Source organism: Xyrauchen texanus, chromosome 5 (genome assembly GCF_025860055.1).
Source record: "Xyrauchen texanus isolate HMW12.3.18 chromosome 5, RBS_HiC_50CHRs, whole genome shotgun sequence".
NCBI lineage: Eukaryota > Metazoa > Chordata > Actinopteri > Cypriniformes > Catostomidae > Xyrauchen > Xyrauchen texanus.
The window spans coordinates 5,395,528-5,401,370 of record NC_068280.1 but is presented as its reverse complement, the minus strand read 5'-3'; positions in this window follow the sequence as shown (position 1 = coordinate 5,401,370).

The window sequence follows — 5,843 nt, the reverse complement described above, 5'->3', positions numbered from 1 at the left end:
CTAATGAATAAAACATGCACAGTACATGGCAAACTATGAATATCACATACTGTTGGGACGAAAAGATAAATGTATCTCTGTAAAAAGACTGCTTGAATTGTGTTTATGCTCCTTTGTATCCTTCTTTCAGTAAAATGTCATACAAAATCTCCACTATGATAAATAAGGGAACCGTTTGAATATCATTGGCCAAGCTTATTCACCAGATGGCTTTTCATTCTGAGATATGCCATTAAACATTAATCTATCTGTTTAAATTTATTTCCTTTATTCTGTGTATTTTATTATAATTCCATATTTCAACTAAAAAGGAATATTTATACCCCATCATACTACCTACAGACCCCATCAGACTCCATTAGACTTCATCGGACTCCGTAATGACCACAGCAAACCCCAACAGACCACATAAGACTGCCTAGAGACAGCAACAGACACCATTATACCTTATCAGACCCAGTAGAGACCACATCAGACCCCATTAGAGCTCAACAAGACCCCCTTAAGACTCCATCATATCCCCTAGAGACCACATCAGACCCCCTAAAACCCACATGAGACCTCCTTAGAACCCATCATATCACCTAAAGACCACATCAAACCCCATACCTGCATACATATAAATACAGGCTTAAGTGCATCATATATAAAGCTCTGTAGAGTTCCTGTAGCTGAACTGGTGGAGCATGGCACTGACAATGGAAGGTCATGGGTTCGATCCCCAGAAAACACACAACTGTACAGCTTGAATGCATTGTGAGTTGCTCTGGAAAACAAAGTCAGCTGAAAGCATAAATCTATTTTTTGTATTAAACTGAGGTAAAACTGGGTCAAAAACATTGTTTGTGGTAATCAACAGCATGCCACAGATGCTGTCGATAGCCATTTAGTTGAAAATAACCCGGAGTATTCCTTCCTCTAAAAAAAATACTTAAGTCCTCGCTTGAGCTCATTTCTATGTTTTTCCCTTGAATAAAACATGATCATGATTAAAGTCATGAAAATTGATTATGGTTCTATGTGACTCCAAAAAGATTTTGGCATTTTGAAATACACGTGTTCAAAGCAGATCCTTTGAGATTTAAGATCAAATCTTTTTCCATTTAACAGTTCCCTGATGTCTATCTTAAATGCGTAACATGACATATGTATCATCGGTAGATGAAAATGAAACATAGAGTACTCGCTTGCACCAAAGTCAGCTGTCCTTCTATACAGTATGCTATAAAGAAACAAAGTGGGAGCATTGTGGAGCCATATTTAATTCAATATTGAATAAATAAATAAATAATGGACAATGCAACACTGAATTTGGGAAGTGAATTGACCTGATGACCAAACCTGGAGCAGCCAGTTCAAAATAAATAAACAGATATCTGTGATGCACATGGCATTCTTCTGTTTACAACATTATCTGTCAGATTCAATCAGTTTTGTTTGGACATGTGTCTAGGCAAAGATGCACATATGATCTCTTATGATCATATGATCTCTGTGAAATCAGGCTAGGCCATTTTCTCTCATAACATAAGAAAAGACTGTCAAAAAAAAAAAAAAAACCTCCATTGTGGAATAGTCTAAATAGCTGTTTCATAATGGTGATTAGATTGCTTAGATATTTTAAATACATTTTCTCCCAGGTGGTGTTACAAAGAGAAAGCAAGCTAAACTTTGTGATGAACTCTTTAGTCTATACTTTGCAATCTACTGCACATTGCTAAATTGTGATGGTATAGTGGTCTAAAGCACATAACTGGTATTCTGGTAATCAGAAGGTCACTGGTTCGAACCCCACAGCCACCACCATTGTGTCCTTGAGCAAGGCACTTAACTCCAGGTTGCTACGGGGGGATTGTCCCTGTAATAAGTGCACTGTAAGTCGCTTTGGATAAATGCGTCTACCAAATGCGTAAATGTAAATGTAAATACAGTTCATATGTTCCAAGAACTGAAACATTCATTGCCTTTATCTAACACTTTAGAATTCCCAGCCAGCGCTTGGTTGAATACAGCAAACCTGATGTGGTTAATCTTGTGGACAGATGTGGATCAGATCATCTTAAAATGTCTTGTCCTCCCAATTGAAACATGTTGCCTCCTGATTAAAACACACCTGGGTTATGACAGGTATACGACTTATTGGAATTTCTTACTGGCATTAATGTTGCCATTTGATGGGTTCTGCTCAGTAATGATGAGGAGCGAGCAGGACTGATTGTTTTACCAGGAAGAGTTCCAGGAATAAGGGACTGGCATTTTTCAGTCAGTGTGTTTGGATTAAATCTAAAACAATTATGACCCATTTCTTGGCCTCATTGCATGTGGTAGGTTCGACCTGATTGAAATGATTTCAAATTCGCAAGAAAATGGTTTATGTCAACAGCAGAAATAGCAAAAGAGTAATGGAAACTTTGAGCCTTTTCTGAAACTCTGATCTGTTCTGGTCTCTAGGGGGTCTGATAGAGTCTACTTTGGTATTATGTGGTCTCTAGGCTGTCTGATGAGGTGTCACTGGGTCTTATGTGGTCTCCAGAAAGTCTGAAAGGTCTATTGGGGTCTGATGCAGTATCTAGGTGGTCTGATGAAGTCTTTTGGGGTCTAATGTGGTCTTTTTGGGTTCTTATGTGCCCTTTATGCGATCTGATGCAGTCCACTGGGGTCCATTCTGGTCTTTATGGGTTCTAAAACAATCTCTGTGTGGTCTGATGAGGTCTATTGTGTCTCTAAGATGATGTCGATTGGTGTCTGATATGGTCGTTAGGGGGTCTGTTGTGGTCTCTATGGGGTCTGATGAGGTCTACTGGGGTCTAATTTGGTCTTAAGTGGGTCTGATGTCACCATTGTGGAGTCTGGTGAGGTCTAATGGAGTCTAAAATGGTCTGATGGGGTCTGATGCAGTCCGAAGAGGTCTACTGGGGTTTGATGTGGTCATTATGGAGTCTGATGAGGTCAAATGGGGTCTGCTATTGTATTTGTGGGGTCTGATAATGTCTAATGGGGTCTGATGCAGTCTCTAAGCAGTCTGATGAGGTCTACTGGGGTCTTTTGTGGTCATAAGGAAGTCTAATGGTGTCTAATTTGGTCTCTAAGTTGATGTCGATTGGGGTCTGATATGGTCTTTAGGGGTTCTGATGTGTTCTCTTAAGGGGTGTTATGCGGTCTGATGTCATCTACTGGGATCTGATGTGGACATTATGGAGTCTGATGATGTCTAATGGGGTCTGATGTGGTATTTAGGCAGTCTTATGAGGTCTCCTAGGGTTGTTTGTGGTCATTATGGAGTCTGATGGGATCTGATGAGGTCAAATGGTGTCTTATGTGGTCTTTAGGTGATCTGATGGGGCCTTACAGAGATCTGATGGGGTCTTAAGGGGGTCTGATATGCACTAATTGGGTCTGTTGTAGTCTCTAGGGGGTCTGTTAAGGTCTAATTTTGTCTGTTGCAGTCTCTAGGCAGTCTGATGTGGTCCTTAGGGAGTCTGATGGGGTCTGATAAGATCTAATGGGGTTTGATGTGGTCTTTAGGTGATATGATGGGGCCTAAGGAGGTCTCATGTGGTTTTTAGGGGGTCTGATGTGGTCTCTAGGGGATCTGATGGAGTCTTAAGGGGGTCTGATGAGCTCTAATGGGGTCTGATGTGGTCTCTAGGGGGTCTGATGTGGTCTCTAGGGGATCTGATGTGGTCTCTAGGGGATCTGATGGAGTCTTAAGGGGGTCTGATGAGCTCTAATGGTGTCTGTTGCAGTCTCTATGCAGTCTTATGTGGTCTTTTGAGGTTTTCTGTGGTCATTAGGGAGTCTGATGAAGTCTAATGGAGTCTGATGGGGTCTGTAGGTAGTATGATGGGGTTTAATGAGGTCTAATAAGGTTTATCTGGGTCTGATTATGAATGGTGTGGTCTCTTATCTGATGAAGTATATTGCAGTCTGATGTGGTCTTTGGGGGTCTGATGAGGTCTTATGGGGTCTGATCTGGTCTATAAAGGGTCTTTTCTCAAAGGGTCAAAAACTCACAAATTCTTTTTTCAAGTCCAAAGGTACAGCTGTCTCACAGCGAAAGTGAATTTTCCCAGTACTAGCTGTTGTCATCTGCCCCCTTGGTGTTTGTGTGGCCTTGACGTTCAGTATTCCACACATAATGTCCAGGAAAGTGTGCCACATGCTATCTCAGGCACAACACCAGGGCCCTCCATCAATCAACAGCGCATTAAAGCCCGTTGGCACACACGCAGTCAAACAGAGGGCCAACGCTAACAACTGTGTTGGATTATGATGACACATTTGTCTCTGTGGAGAGACCAGCTTTGGGCTGCAGACATCACTTTGAACCAATTAGCAGATTACGGGTGCTGCTTGTAGCTTGTGGGTGGCCAACTGTTCCCAAACTTCTCTCTTCTGCTTCGCTCTTCCGTTAAAAAAAAAATAACTTTAGTAAGCAATATATTTCACCTCGGCTTTGAGGTTCAATGCCCATCAAGGGACTTTTCAAAGAGTTTATTTCTCACCAGTATTTTTATAAATATGAATTGATAGATAGCTCAAGGAAAATTACAATACTTACCTTGCTCCCAAAAGCCCACCCAATGCTTTAGACACAAGTCATTATTAAGAATAAAAAACACCTGTGAAACATTACACAAATGTCTGGATAGTAAGGGAGAAGCTTACTTAACCATGACTTACACCATGAGCTGAAAGGTGCCTCTAGACTGTCCAAAAAGTTGAGAAAATGATTTATTATGGGCTGCAACACCAGAAACTAAAGGCCTTTAAAGGTCTGTAAAAGAAAACCATTTAGAAATTACTTTCACAAGCCCTAGATCTCCATGACCAATTGTTTTTAATGACTACATGTGACCTGTTTGCGATCACCGATTTCCATACAGTGTCACTTGATAATGACTCACTTTAAAGCTATAAATGCTCCCAAATGTGTCATAAACGTAGCCCATGTGACTCGTGGATCATATTCCAAGTCTTCTTAAGGCATATGATCCCTTTGTATGATGAACAGACCAAAATGTAAGTTGTTATTCACCCTCAAATCAAATCATTGCGACACTTCAAGAACATCCAGCCTCATTGTCGCATCGCCATATTTGATTTGGCTCCGTTTACATGAGTTGATCACTGATTTTATTTTATTTCAAAATGAATAACAACTTAAATTTCATCAAGTTATCATATGCCTTCAGAAGTCTTGTAGTATGACACACGGGTCACATGGTCGTTTTCCATGGTCATAGTGAATTATATGGGCCACTTCAGCTTTGTAAGGGGTTTGTCATGTTAACAGCCTTAGATACTTTATATTCTTTCGTCTGTACTCATAAAGTGTCTGCCAGAAATACGAGCGACCAGTCTCAACTGAGTTTTATTGGCATGTTAGACTTACAGCTGGGGAAAGCACAAAAGTGGCTTAACATAAGAGCCTTACTGTATTAGCTAGTAAATGTCATTACTTATAGAGTCACATAAGTACAGTGCAGACCACTGAAACTACTGAGAAGTTAATTTAGGGTAATTCTCAGGAAATGTGCCATTTGTGTCCCATTTGAGCAGATTGTGTAGATTTAGGCTACAGATATTCCACATTAACAGGATATTGAACATAGTCACATTATTTGATAGATTTGACTGTGTTGAGTGTGTAATACAAAAGAAGTATTTAAATAAAACATATTTTTAAATATTTGTTTTTAATGGTAATATAAGCCGGTTTGCAAGCCCTCATGCATTGTCATTATTTGAATGGGTAATTAGAGCAACAGTTTTACCAATGTTTTTTTTTCACGTTTCTAAAATGCTTTTCAGAGAAATAGTTTTTGTTCCTTGCTTTCGGT